Source organism: Stegostoma tigrinum, chromosome 20 (genome assembly GCF_030684315.1).
Source record: "Stegostoma tigrinum isolate sSteTig4 chromosome 20, sSteTig4.hap1, whole genome shotgun sequence".
In the NCBI taxonomy this organism is placed as follows: Eukaryota; Metazoa; Chordata; class Chondrichthyes; order Orectolobiformes; family Stegostomatidae; genus Stegostoma; species Stegostoma tigrinum.
The window spans coordinates 18,122,641-18,137,873 of NC_081373.1; the positions used below are offsets into that span (position 1 = coordinate 18,122,641).

The 15,233-nt window shown below is 43.0% G+C and overlaps 1 pseudogene; it reads left to right on the forward strand.

The window, feature by feature from the left end:
- Window positions 1-3,366: 3,366 nt before the first annotated feature.
- Window positions 3,367-9,511, forward strand: LOC125462035 (nascent polypeptide-associated complex subunit alpha-like; annotated as a pseudogene).
- The last annotated feature ends 5,722 nt before the right edge of the window (window positions 9,512-15,233 follow it).

A 15,233-nucleotide genomic window follows, 5' to 3' on the forward strand; every position in this document is an offset into this window, starting at 1 on the left:
ATGTGAGCAAAGAATAATATTTAATTCAAGTTGATTTATCACAGGAGCTTTAGAAAGGTATTCAGAGAAGCACAGGCAAAAGTAATTGTACAGGGACCATTGATTCTTTCAATTATAATGAAGCATCACATTCAGAAGTTAGTTCTTATAATAGAATTTTGTAGCTTGTTTCAAGATTACTTTGAAGCCTTTGTTCAAGGATTAATTACTTCCATTTACTAGGAGGAATAAGGTATGCAGTTAAGTTGTGACTAATGAATTATTTGCAAAATAATTTACAATGTCAATTTATAGCTCTACTTGAATTGGTCATAGCTGTAAACACAAGGGCGGTAATGAATAACACATATGTCAATAACCATAGCATAATCTCATTGGAAATATGAATAGGAAATTGACCAATCCATGAATAACCAAATAGTATGAAGTAGAAAAAAAGTTCATTTTCAGATTCCCAGGCACTAAAATGAACAATTTGTTCTTTTTTGAAATGGAGTCAAGTTAGGTAAAGTGGAAGCACAACGAGATCTAGGTGATCTTGTACATCAGTCAATGAAAGCAAGCATGCAGGTACAGCAGGCAGTGAAGAAAGCTAATAGCATGCTGGCCTTCATCACAAGAGGAATTGAGTATAGGAGCAAACAGGTCCTTCTGCAGCTGTACAGGGCCCTGGTGAGACCGCACCTGGAGTACTGTGTGCAGTGTTGGTCTCCCAATTTGAGGAAGGACATTCTTGCTATTGAGGGAGTGCAGCGTAGGTTCACAAGGTCAATTCCCGGAAGGGCGGGACTATCATATGTTGAAAGATTGGAACGACTGGGCTTGTATACTCTTGAGTTTAGAAGGATGAGAAGGGATCTGATTGAGACTTTAAGATTATTAAGGGATTGGACACTCTGGAGGCAGGAACCATGTTTCCGCTGATGGGTGAGTCCAGGACCAGAGGACACAGTTTAAAAATAAGGGGTAGGCCATTTAGAACAGAGTTGAGGAAAAATGTCTTCACCCAGAGAGTGGTGGATATATGGAATGCTCTGCCCCAGAAGGCAGTGGAGGCCAACTCTGGATGCTTTCAAGAAAGAGATAGACAGAGCTCTTAAAGATAGTGGAATCAAGGGTTATGGGGATAAGGCAGGAACAGGATACTGATTGTGGATGATTAGCCATGATCATAATGAATGGTGGTGCTGGCTCGAAGGGCCGAATGGCCTACTCCTGCACCTATTGTCTATTGTCTATTGCTGGTGTTTTGTAAATGAATATATTGGAAGTACATATTAGAATTCAGATTAGTGCTTAATGTGATTGTCTGCCTCTTAAATTGATAGCTAATATATACTTCAGTGGGCAAGTCTCCCTGTCAGGCAGACAATATTATAAAATTATGATATTACTACGTGTTTGTGCCCAATCACTAACCATATGCACTCTACGCTATACACACTGGCAATCCCAAAGTGGCTCTTTTACTCCTCCATCCAGTTTTCTGTTTTTTAATAAATCATTAATCTGATGCTAATTCATTATTTCCAGTGCCAAAAATCGTAATCTGTGTAACAACCTCTTGTGTGGCATTTATTGCTTCTGAAAATCCAAATATAACACATCCACTGATTTTCCCCAGACCAACACTGTGAATTACATTCTCAAAAAAAAGCCCAGTTGATTTGTTGAGCACAATTTCTTTTTCATAAAAACATGCACTCTGGCTTGTCATGTTGTGATTTCTTAGCTTCCATTTCTTAACAATAGATTTGATAATTTTCCTTTTGATTTTGATGTCAGACAAATGGGCCTTAGAATAAGGGGGAACAGATTTAGGATTGAGATGAAGAGGAGCTTCTTCACCCAAAGGGTTGCAAATCTGTGGAATTCCCTGCCCAGTGAAGCAGTTGAGGCGACCTTGTTGAATGTTTTAGGCAAAGATAGAAAGAATTTTGAACAGTAAGTGAATTAAGGGTTACGGTGAGTGGGCGGGTAAGTGGATCTGAGTCCATGAAAAGATCAGTCATGATCTTATTGAATGGCACAGCAGGCTCGAGGGGCCAGATGGCCTGCTTCTGTTCCTATTTCACATGTTCTTATCACCTGCAATTCCCTGTTTTGTCTCTTTCCTTGCTCGAGCCGCAGGATTCTAATTGCTGCTTTCTGATCCATTCTACAATCAAGGGAATTCTGGAAGATCAAAACTAATACACTCAGTAACATCACTGCTGGTACAGTCACTGATACATTGTCACTTCATATTGTACGCATCTATTTTGCAATTGCATGGTGCTGCTAATTTTTACTCTTTAGAATTTACTTCCAACCATTTACTTTCCAATATAATTATCTGTCCAAACAGAGGCAATATTTGATTGCTGAATCTCAGTCAATGTGGGGATAAAAGTTGAACACAACATTAAAATTGATTTCCCAAACTCCATTAATCAATATCTCTCCCCTGTGTCCAACCCTAAAATTGTTATTCTTGACTGTAGAAACCCATAAATTCTCACCAACCGGTTTAATTTGCAGGTGCAAATCAATGTGACTAATTTGCACTGAAACTCAAATTTGTTTCTGGATTTCTTTCTCCTACAAGTTGATATTGTACTGCATCCTTTAACTGGTGATTAATGCATGTTCACAGTGCGCGTGTTCACTGACACTGCAAGGTTTACAAACTTAGTCACGTGACAGCTGGTCAGAAGAACAGGGCCATCTCTGCAGAGTGAGATAACAATGTGACAGCAGTCACACTAGCCTGTGACATTAATATTAACGATATAAGGTAAACAGCAGGAGCTTGATGGAGATAGTAACCCAATTTGAGAACGCATATAGGAAGTAATTCTAGTGTGATATTTAATGCTTCAACATTTTGATGCTATCACTTACTGTTTAATCACCAGCTACAGCAGATAACACATGACTTACAAGCATTCAAGCATACAAATTAGGAGTAGAAATGGATCATTCATCTGTCACACCTGTTCCTTCATTCAACACAATCATGGCTAATCCATTTGTGTTTCAAATTCCACATTCCTGTCTACCCTGACAACCCTTGTTTCCCCTGACTAACAAGAATTAATCTAACTCTTGTCTTAAAAATATTCAATGATGTTGCATGCACTGTCTCTGAGGTGGAGAGTGCACAATGTTCTGAGATAAAAGAAACATTTCTCCTCATCTCTGTCCTGACAGAGCCAACCATCACTTGAAAACAGTGAACCCTAGCTCTGGATGCAGCCACAAGAGGGACCAACCTTTCCAGGTCTACCCTGTCAAGACCATCCAAGTTCTTAAGCATAGTCATCAAGCCACCTCTCACTTTTTTAAGCGGAAGCAAGCCCAATCTGCCCAAACTGTCTTCATAAGATGGCCCTTCATTCCAGGTATCAATTTATTAGACCATCCTCTGAGCGACTTCCAATTCTTCTTTAAACAGGGAGAACAGAAATGCTTATGGTATTTAAAAGGTGATCCCACCAATGCCTTGTATAACTGAAACATAGCATTCTAATTTTAATGTTTCAGTTGATTTGATTTGTTACTATCACATGTACTGAGGTCCAGTGAAAGTGTTGTCTTACGTGCTTTACAGGCAAATCGTGCTAAACAAGTACATCAGGGTAGCAGACAGAGTGCAGGGCACAGTGTTACAGCTGCTGAGAAGGTACAGAGAGATCAACATGTATTTTCATAACAAAGGATAGCATCCTATTAGCTTTCTTGATTAAGTACTGCACTGCTTGCCAACTTTATGTGACTCATGCACTTGAATATCTAAAACCATCTGCACCTTAGATTTCTCCTGGCATTCTCCATTAACTAATGCTCTGCTTGCTTCACATTTTCCCGTATTATACTCCATCCGCCAACTCACACATATATATCTGTCTGCAAACTCTTTTTGCATTCTTCTCAACATGCTTTCCTCCCTGCTGTGGTGTCCTTTGCAAAATTCACTTCGATATCTCTGTTCCCCTCATTTGAGTCATTTACATTAATTATAAGCTGAAGTCCCAATACAGATCCCTGTAGGACCCCAATCATCATCCTGCCAATCAGACAAAGGTCCATTTATCCATATTCTCCGTTTTCTGTCAACCAGTCAATCCTCAATCTATGACAATCTGTTAACGTCTGCATGATTTACATAAAGCATTTACTTTATGCTATGAGCTTTGTTATGGCACCTTTTCGTATGCCTTCTGGAAAACCATATATAACAGAGGCTGCCCTCTACTCACAGCGCATGTTAATCGATCAAAGAACTCATAAATTGGGAGCATGATTTCCCTTTGGCACAGACATGTTGACTCTTTCTGATTAACTTGAGTTTTATAAGTGTATGGCTATAATCTCTTTAATAATCAATTCTAACACCTTCCCTTTGACAGATGTTAAGTACCAGCCTATTGTTTCCTGTTTTATATCTTCCTCTCTTCTTGAATAGACATGTTATATTTGCTATTTCCCAGTCTGATGGAACCTTTCCTAAATCTAGAAAGTTCTGGAAAGTTAACACCACAACTACCTTACAGGTACCTTGTCTAAGACGTGGGGATAAAACCCATGTGCATTCAGAAACTTTCTCAGTATCACTTGCCTCATGATTGTAACTTTGCTAGGCTCCTCTCTTTCTTCCAGCTCATGCTTACTGGTATTAATGGAATGATTTTTGTATCCTCATTAGTGAAAACAGAAGCAAAATATTTGTTTATTCCCTCCACCATTGTAATAATCATGTCATTCGACTGATATTCCAGAGCCTCTGTTTCCATTAACTCCCAAGTTTAATGCTCTGGGGGACGTGGGTTTGAATCCCACATGGCAGACGGTGAAATTTAAATTCAATTTAAAAAAATTGGAATTTAGAAAAAGCTGATGGAGTGATGACCATGTAGTCACTATCGATTGTTGTAACAACCCATTCAGTTCACTAATGTCCTTTAGGGACAGGAAGCTGTCATCATTACCTGGTGGGAGGTATGTGTGAGTTTCGGCCCACAGCAATCTGCTTGACTCTTAACTGCTGTCTGGCCAGTTAGGGATGGGCAATAAATGCTAGCCTGGCCAGTGTTGCCTACATCCCATGAATACATGAAAATGAGTGTGCATTGTACAACATTAACAATATAGAGAGGTGAATATGGTTCAATATGGCTCAGCTACTAGCGTGCTATGAGAGTGCCTTTTCCAATGAGTTTTTTTTATGCCTGGCTGCAATCATAATTTTCTGAAAGGTATTTGTCTGGTCACAGAATGTTGCTCCTTGGGAGCAGAGTGTCATAGTGAGAATTGTTTTTTAGTGAAATAGTTTCCCCATAAACAGCCTAGCTCCATGGTCTCAGTGTTACAGCCCGAAATGCAGTTCTGCCTGGATTTCAGGTTTGTGTGCGTAGTGCTTAAGGCAGTGCTCCACAATTGACGCAGGTTTGGGAAATATTTACTCACTCACAAAAACACTAATGTCCAAACAAAAAAGCAATACCGGTTATTCAAAGTAAAATAATGAATGGAGTTAGCTAACAGAGGAGGCAGATTTAAGGACCAAAAACAGAAATTGCTGGAAAATCTCAGCATGTCTGGCTCAACGTGTGGAGAGAAATCAGAGTTAACGTTTCGGGTCCAGTGGCCCTTTGTCAGAAGTGGACTGAAGGATTACTGGATCCTAAGTGTTAATTCTGATTTCTCTCCACAGATGCTGTCAGGCCTGCTGAGATTTTCCAACAATTTCTGTTTTTGCTTCCGATTTCTAGCAGCAGTTTCAGTTTTTCTTTATGCAGATTGAGGGACTTTGGTGAAGTCTGATGAAGGGTCTGGGCCCGAAACGTCAGCTTTTGTGCTCCTGAGATGGTGCTTGGCCTGCTGCGTTCGTCCAGCTCCACACTTTGTTACACTGGTAAATAGTCTTGTTCAGACCATTGAGCATAGGACTTGAGATGTCATATTAAGGTTGTACAGGATGTTGGTGAGGCCTCTTCTGGAGTACTGTGTCCAGTTCTGGTCATCCTGTTATGTTAGTAAGTGAGAGAGGGCTCAGAAAAGATTTACCAGGATGTTGCCAGTGACTGGAGGGTTTGAATTATGAGGAAAGGCTGGATAAGGTGAGACTTTTTTCATTGGAGCATAGGAGGCTGAGGGGTGACCTTATAGAGGTTTATAAAATCATGATGGATATAGGATGAATGGTAGTTGTCTTCACTAGCACTGGGGATTTCAAGACTAGTGGGCATATTTTTAAGGTGAGAGGAGAAAGGTTTAAAAAAGCCATGAGGGGCAATTTTTTTACGTAGGGAGTGGCTCATACGTGGAATGAATTTCCAAAGAAATGGTGGATGTGAGTACAGTTACAACATTTAAAAAACATTTGGAAAGGTATATGAATGGTAAATATTTGGAGGAATACGGGCCAAACGCAGGCAGGTGAGGCTAGTTTAGTTTGGGATTATGGTCGGCATGGGCTGGTTAGACCAAAGGGTTTGTTTTTACAGTGAGCCTCCCATGTTAAAAAAGTTGAGGATCATGTCAAATCAGGAATTCTGTGTTGATTCCATTCACGAAGACAGAAAAAATACACTCTACAGAAAATAAAATTAGCAGTAACAATGTGGATTTATGTGTTTAACTGTTCATGTGTAGATGCCAGAAGTTGGTGTCAATTTTAAATAGTAATGAGGTTTCTAGTAATGACAATTTCATTGCCATTCCAACCACAAAATCTGGACTGATATATAACTTAACCTGATATATTAAGGCTTATTAAGGTTCAGAGAAAGAGGAAGTGATTCAGCAATAATTAATTTTTGGTACAATAACACTTATTAATGAATACAGAAATACCACAAATACAATAACACTGAATTCAACATATATTATGTTGTAAAGAAACCTCCCATTTGGGCAATGTTTCCATTTAGCTGTTCATGCACAATTTCAAAAGCCATGGCCTTCAGATCATTCAGAAGAATTTTAAGGATGTCTTATGAAACACCGACAGAATCTTTATGAAATATGTCAACAAAAGTCTTTTGAGTTCGGAATCATAACTGACTGTCAGAGAGACAAGTGGTGGCATGTTTCCCATACATGAAATTTTCATCTGCTTTTGTCTTTTACGTTATCATTTTCCCAGTGAGTATTCTTAGCACTTGTTAAGCTCTTACAGCAAAATAAACTTTTAACTTTGCAGCATGAATAAAAGAGGCAATTGGGAGCATATGGTGTGGAATCGCATTCATAATGCATATAGCTCAAAATTACTGTCTTAATTGTTGAGTTTGTTCATGAACTGTTACTTCAAGGGTAATAAAGATGGGCATTTTAGTGAACCTTGGTCAACATTTTGCATGACTATTTTGAAGTAGGAATGGTAGCTGTACAACTTCCTCTATTTTTGGACGGACCATTTGTCAAATACATGCTGAATAATGGAAGCATAACAAGCGTATTATACTGCCAAATGCAAACAATGGGCTGGGGAAACACCAAGAAGGATGTGTCTAACTGACCCCAGCTTAGACAATGAGCTGGTCTCCAATGGCATTCTTGTACGAAATGGGAGACCAGCTAATGGATGTGATTTTATTTTACTGAAAGAGCCATTCAATGGCCACTGTACAATGAAAGTTGGCCGATGGGGTCATGGACCTACAGGGTCAGTAGTAGGCCCTCCAAAACACTCATCAGCAAAGTGAGAGAGAGGACATGCCTCCACAATTGAACTACACTCCCTGCATTTTTTTTTAACTTTGTGTTTTAATGAAGGGCTTCAGCAGTTGAACAAATATAGCACATGGTCTGCTGCAGCAGTTAAAACCAAGTATGCAGGGGCACTCTCTAGGCTGGCTCACTGATTTATTACTGTGAGGCTACCGCCAAGCATTTACCCTGTTCTCTGATACCTCCAGGAAGTTGTTCTCTAATAACTAGTCTTAACAGACATTCAGTGAGGTAAATTGAATACCAGCTGCCAAACCAGTACACTGGCTAGCAACACAAACTGGCCAGAATGCTTCAACAGCAACATGAATCATTATGTCCCTTTGTTAGGGTTTAAGTGAGCTGGACCAGCTTTGAAACAACTGCGGCCACCACAGCAGACCAGGGGCTAGGGTTTTTGGAGTGAATAACCCATCCCCTGACTCCTTGATGCCTGTTCACTACATGCAAGGCACAAGTCAAGAGTGTGATGGAGAATTCTCCACTTGCCTGAATGAGTGCAGCTCCAGAATCAGGCAAGAGGTTTGACACCATACAGGACAAAACAACCCATTTGATCGGCACCCCATCTACAACCTCTAACATTCACTCCTTCCACCACCAACACACACCCAACATCACAAGATGCATGGCAACATCTATCCTAAGCTCCTGAAATAGCTCTTCCAAACACACAACATCCACCACTGAGGACAGCAGCACATACATAGGAATGGTGGCACCTGCAAGATCCCCTCAAAGACACATCATCCTAACTTTCCTGTTGTGACAATAAAATCCTGAAAATTCCTTCTTCACAACTCAATGGTGTACCAACACCACAAGGACTGTGACAAACTGATCCGAATTGCCTGATGAGACCACAAAAGCCATTCATAGAATCCCTCCAGTGTTGGAAGTAGGCCATTAGGCCCATTGAGAAAACGCGATCCTTCCAAGGAGCATCCTAATCAGATCCATCCCATAACCCTGCATTTCCAAAGCTAATGCACCTACACTACACATCGCTATAGGCAATTTGCCATGGCCAATCCACCTACTTGACACATTTTTGGACTGTGGGATGAAACTGGAGCACCTGGCAAAAACCCACGCAGACACGGGCAGAAAGTGCAAATCCATACAGGCAGTTGGCCAAGGGTGGAATTGAACCCAGATCCCTGGTGCTGTGAGGCAGCAGTGCTACTACATTGCCACACAGCAAGAAATTCAGCAGCCTCAAGCTGAAACAGGGTTTGGGACAGAGTCGGACAGTGATGAGTCAGTAACAGGACTGGAGGAACAGGATACATCACAGTCAGTGGCACAGCGAGCTCAGATTGAACTGCAGCTCAGATAGATGAAGGACCGATCAACCAATCACAAAACAGCAGAAGTGAAAAGAAAGCACGGAAAGCAATTTCAATTCTAGGGTTTCACCAGGTTACTGCAGTAACAAGAAAATCTCAAAACATTTTGTTTGTCATCACAAACCATAAGTCTACAAGAACCCTGCAACAAGGTAACTATAATGTTTTCGGAGAAGTGAGATTTAAGATTTGTTTCAGCGAGTTCAATTAGCTGCTGCAGAGAAATTCAATGTTTGGAGAGAACCTGTTAACAATATCCAAGAAACCACACAGATTCCAACTGTACAGGAGGAAGTGAAGAGGTGGAGGTTGATGAGATTTGTGTGGAGGTTCAAAACATGGCACTAGCCATGTCCTGAGTCAAAGTGTCTAGGACTAAGGCTGTACAAGCTCTGAAAAATAACAGCAATAATATTGCAAATGCTGCCATGAAGTTGATGATGTAAGTGACAGAAAATGCAGCTATGGGCAACAGTCCCTGTTTGGTGCTGCTTTAGTACATTTATACTATTTATATCATTTAACCTCAAATAAAAAATGTGGTTTGGAAATTGTTTTTTATTAGAAAAAGCAGCTCACCACCACCTTCTCAAGGGAAATTAGGGATAGGGTACAAATGTTGGCCCCAGGCAGTGAAGCCCAGATCCCAAGAAAGTGTAATTAAAAACTACACGGAATAAAAAAAACAAATGGCTCTGTCAAAGTAAGTAACTTTGTGTAGAACAGGATCACTCAAACTAGACAACTTCTAACTTAAAAAATACGAAGCAAAATCTAATGGGACATAAAATGGCCTGGCAATCTGATTCTGTCCAATATTCACTGAGCATGTTGAACTGAAACTGCAACACAATCCATTGTAAACACTGTTTTGCTTTGGAGCTGTAAATTTAATAAAGTCTAAATGAGTTGAGCTAGTTTCAAGCAGTTTTCAGTTGGCTTGTGTTGCAGATATGAAATTAATAATTATTTGGCATCTGTTGGTAGATCATTTACAAAGACTATGAAGACAGCTGGTATGGAATATGGAATTTGCTGCTGGCAACATGTTAAGGCTGATATAAACTATATTGATGAAGTGTGAGAGAAATTGATCTACCGTGTCTTAGGGTATGAGACTGGCCAACGTATTCGAAGAGAAAACTGACAACTTAACACTACGCAGGGAACTGTTGTGCAAACATACTTTCTGTCTCACAGTCTCTGAAGATTCACATTTCTCCGCATTCAGTTACTTAGTAGCTGTGCAAGGAATGCTGATGTTACATGTACCAGCCACCCATCGCTTTAAGGAGTACATTTTGTGTATCTGAACATTATTACAGTGCAGGGGCTACTCTGAGGCCAATCTAAGTTTATGTCGAATAATACCATTTATTCGGATACAGCTTGCTATACAACTTAATAGCTCCCTCTGTGGATAGTCTGAAAGCTCATTGCTTGTAAACTTTTCTCAAAAGCGAGAAGAAGTTGACAAATTTTGGAACATATAGAAACAATGTCCATCAGGTCGTACAAAGACAACCAGCATTAATAGGCAGACCTATTTCTGTGCTATATATTCTTTGTAATTCGATCAGATTAGATTGGATTCCCTACAGTGTGGAAACAGACCGTTCGGCCCAACAAGTCCACACCACCCCTTGGAGCATCCCAACCAGACCCATCCCCCTATAACCCACACACCCCTGAACACTACAGGCAATTTAGCATGGCCAATCCACCCAGCCTGCACATCTTTGGACTGTGGGAGGAAACCGGAGTACCCGGAGCAAACCCACGCAGACGCTGGGAGAATGTGCAAACTCCACACAGACAGTTACCTGAGGCTGGAATTGAACTGCTACATTTGATGTAGTAGTTCTTGGAGAAACTATAAGACTCATTAACTGCCTTGTTGCAGTAGAGATTAATATAGCTTCTCCTCTACAGGGTTTCATCATCTGTTTTATTCCTGAAAAGTTTACAAAGAGAATGCTTTACTTCTATAGGCCCTCACCCAAAATATTCCTGTATTTTCTTTTTACGATTTCATCATTTTCAACAGTCTCTGTTTATTTCTATTTTGATTAGCTACATAGAATTATTTGGAAATTAGTTAAAGAAACAGGTCTTACCCCAACATATTTTCTACTGGCATTTATGCTCCACACAAGCCTCTTCCAATTGATGCAACACCATCTGCAAAATCCTTCTATCACTTTTTTTCTTGGTCTTACATAGCTTCCTCTTAAAGATAAAAGTATACACTTCAACTACCCCTTGTGTTACAGAGTTCCACACTCCAAACAAGTCACTGAGAGAAGCTCCCTCTTGAACTCTTCCATTTGGATTGCATTTAATCTGGGTGGCATCAAGTGTGAACTGGGCTTGTTACTTCAAGGCAATTTTAACCAAAGAAAAGTGATGGTACTGCCCAATCTAAGCAAAGACCAAAATGGAATAGCAGCCAAAAGTAAGAGTCAATGGGTGAGTGAAGGGTCTGATGCAGTCAGTGGTGTTAATGCTGGTAAGGAAAATCTAGAAGTTCAGTAAATGGGAGTGCAGTAAACATTCAAGTAACAGTTTTGCTTAGATCACCCACAGTCTCTGAGATTAATTGATGCTTCTTACAAAGCATACATTCTGTTGAGGCTATTGACATGTTTTAAAATAATTGTAAAGGGCAGAATACTTTATTCTGCATGTGTCATAGTAATGTAATCCAACCTAATGTTAATGCCAGCCATGAAATGTGTGAAACAATAGCTGCAATAATATTTCTGAGCAGGTCATTACGAGTGCACCGGTTTTCCTGTAAAAATTGCTTTCCCTTATTGAAGCACGTATTTAACTGAACTGGATCTACAGTCTAAATATAATATTGTAAAAAATGATAACTTTGCTTTGGACATACATAATGCAAAAAATGTCAAAACAGGTTGTTGTTCAGTTGAAATTGCCTGCTTCTTTCCTTGTTGGTAGAGAAAGATGTCCTCTGTGCATTTGGGATAGCAAAGTCACAATGAGTTGATAAAGAGAGAGATGATGGGAACTGCAGATGCTGGAGATTCCAAGATAATAAAATGTGAGGCTGGACAAACACAGCAGGCCCAGCAGCATCTCAGGAGCACAAAAGCTGACGTTTCGGGTCTAGACCCTTCATCAGAGAGGGGGATGGGGGGAGGGAACTGGAATAAATAGGGAGAGAGGGGGAGGCGGACCGAAGATGGAGAGTAAAGAAGATAGGTGGAGAGAGTGTAGGTGGGGAGGTAGGGAGGGGATAGGTCAGTCCAGGGAAGATGGACAGGTCAAGGAGGTGGGATGAGGTTAGTAGGTAGCGGGGGGTGCGGCTTGGGGTGGGGGGAAGGGATGGGTGAGAGGAAGAACCGGTTAGGGAGGCAGAGACAGGTTGGACTGGTTTTGGGATGCAGTGGGTGGGGGGGAAGAGCTGGGCTGGTTGTGTGGTGCAGTGGGGGGAGGGGACGAACTGGGCTGGTTCAGGGATGCAGTAGGGGAAGGGGAGATTTTGAAACTGGTGAAGTCCACATTGATACCATATGGCTGCAGGGTTCCCAGGCGGAATATGAGTTGCTGTTCCTGCAACCTTCGGGTGGCATCATTGTGGCAGTGCAGGAGGCCCATGATGGACATGTCATCAAGAGAATGGGAGGGGGAGTGGAAATGGTTTGCGACTGGGAGGTGCAGTTGTTTGTTGCGAACTGAGCGGAGGTGTTCTGCAAAGCAGTCCCCAAGCCTCCGCTTGGTTTCCCCAATGTAGAGGAAGCCGCACCGGGTACAGTGGATGCAGTATACCACATTGGCAGATGTGCAGGTGAACCTCTGCTTGATGTGGAATGTCATCTTGGGGCCTGGGATGGGGGTGAGGGAGGAGGTGTGGGGACAAGTGTAGCATTTCCTGCGGTTGCAGGGGAAGGTGCCGGGTGTGGTGGGGTTGGAGGGCAGTGTGGAGTGAACAAGGGAGTCACGGAGAGAGTGGTCTCTCCGGAAAGCAGACAGGGGAGGGGATGGAAAAATGTCTTGGGTGGTGGGGTCGGATTGTAAATGGCGGAAGTGTCGGAGGATAATGCATTGTATCTGGAGGTTGGTAGGGTGGTGTGTGAGAACGAGGGGGATCCTCTTGGGGCGGTTGTGGCGGGGGCGGGGTGTGAGGGATGTGTCGCGGGAAATGCGGGAGACGCGGTCAAGGGCGTTCTCGATCACCGTGGGGGGAAAGTTGCAGTCCTTGAAGAACTTGGACATCTGGGATGTGCGGGAGTGGAATGTCTTGTCGTGGGAGCAGATGCGGCGGAGGCGGAGGAATTGGGAATAGGGGATGGAATTTTTGCAGGAGGGTGGGTGGGAGGAGGTGTATTCTAGGTAGCTGTGGGAGTCGGTGGGCTTGAAATGGACATCAGTTACAAGCTGGTTGCCTGAGATGGAGACTGAGAGGTCCAGGAAGGTGAGGGATGTGCTGGAGATGGCCCAGGTGAACTGAAGGTTGGGGTGGAAGGTGTTGGTGAAGTGGATGAACTGTTTGAGCTCCTCTGGGGAGCAAGAGGCGGCGCCGATACAGTCATCAATGTACCGGAGGAAGAGGTGGGGTTTGGGGCCTGTGTAGGTGCGGAAGAGGGACTGTTCCACGTAACCTACAAAGAGGCAGGCATAGCTGGGGCCCATGCGGGTGCCCATGGCCACCCCCTTAGTCTGTAGGAAGTGGGAGGAGTCAAAAGAGAAGTTGTTGAGTGTGAGGACGAGTTCAGCTAGGCGGATGAGAGTGTCGGTGGAGGGGGACTGGTCGGGCCTGCGGGACAGGAAGAAGCGGAGGGCCTTGAGGCCATCTCCATGCGGAATGCAGGTGTACAGGGACTGGACGTCCATGGTGAATATGAGGTGTTGGGGGCCAGGGAATTGGAAGTCCTGGAGGAGGTGGAGGGCGTGGGTGGTGTCACGGACGTAGGTGGGGAGTTCCTGGACCAAAGGGGAGAAAATGGAGTCCAGATAGGTGGAGATGAGTTCGGTGGGGCAGGAGCAGGCTGAGACGATGGGTCGACCAGGGCAGGCAGGTTTGTGGATTTTGGGAAGGAGATAGAAACGGGCCGTGCGGGGTTGGGGAACAATGAGGTTGGAGGCTGTGGGTGGGAGGTCCCCTGAGCTGATGAGGTCGTGAATGGTGTTGGAGATGATGGTTTGGTGCTCGGGTGTGGGGTCATGATCGAGGAGGCGGTAGGAGGTGGTGTTGGAGAGTTGGCGTCTGGCCTCGGCGATGTAGAGGTCAGTGCGCCATACTACCACTGCGCCACCCTTGTCTGCGGGTTTGATGGTGAGGTTGGGGTTGGAGCGGAGGGAGCGGAGGGCTGCCCGTTCTGCAGGGGAGAGGTTGGAATGGGTGAGAGGGGTGGAGAGGTTGAGGCGGTTGATGTCTCGATGGCAGTTGGAGATGAAGAGGTCGAGGGAGGGTAGGAGGCGTGGGGGTGGTGTCCAGGAGGAGGACTTGTGTTGGAAGCGGGTGAAGGGGTCAGTGGAAGGAGGGTTAGGTTGATAAAGTTGATAAAGAATGGGTTATTAATTTGCTCCGTATATTGTAGGGGAGGGAGGGTGCTGTGAGCAGTGCTGGGAAAGATGGGAATATAGAGAAAGTTTCGAGAGAATTTTTAGCAATTTTCTTAATAAGCCTTAAATGGTGACATCAGAACCTTGCTATTGAATGACAAATACCTTACCTACATGAATTTGCATCTCAATAAAGTCACAAACATGCTGTATTTGTAGTCTATTTCCAATTCTCTCCCTCCTTCCCAAAGAAAACAGATGGTGCATATTCCCGACATATAAATCACAGCTGCAGCCGACTGAATAGTTGTCCTGGCTATCATCCAGCTACTTCTGGACAACATCATCCCTGAATGCTCCTTGACCACCAACCCCCTCAACCCTCCTTCCACACAAGTCAGCTTCGACAACACACCAGCATCAACAATCCATCATGTCTGCTAATGGTCCAACTCAGCCACCCTTCAATATTTAACATTGTAGCTCTAAATGACTGAAGTATGCTGCCATGTTGTTTTACTCACATCAACATAAATGCAGCCAATGCGTTCACATCAAGTACATATCACATCTCTTAGCTTGATTTCTTAGCGCTCACTCACTTTGTGCTGACTGGGAAGCTGCTAGTTTCTGGAT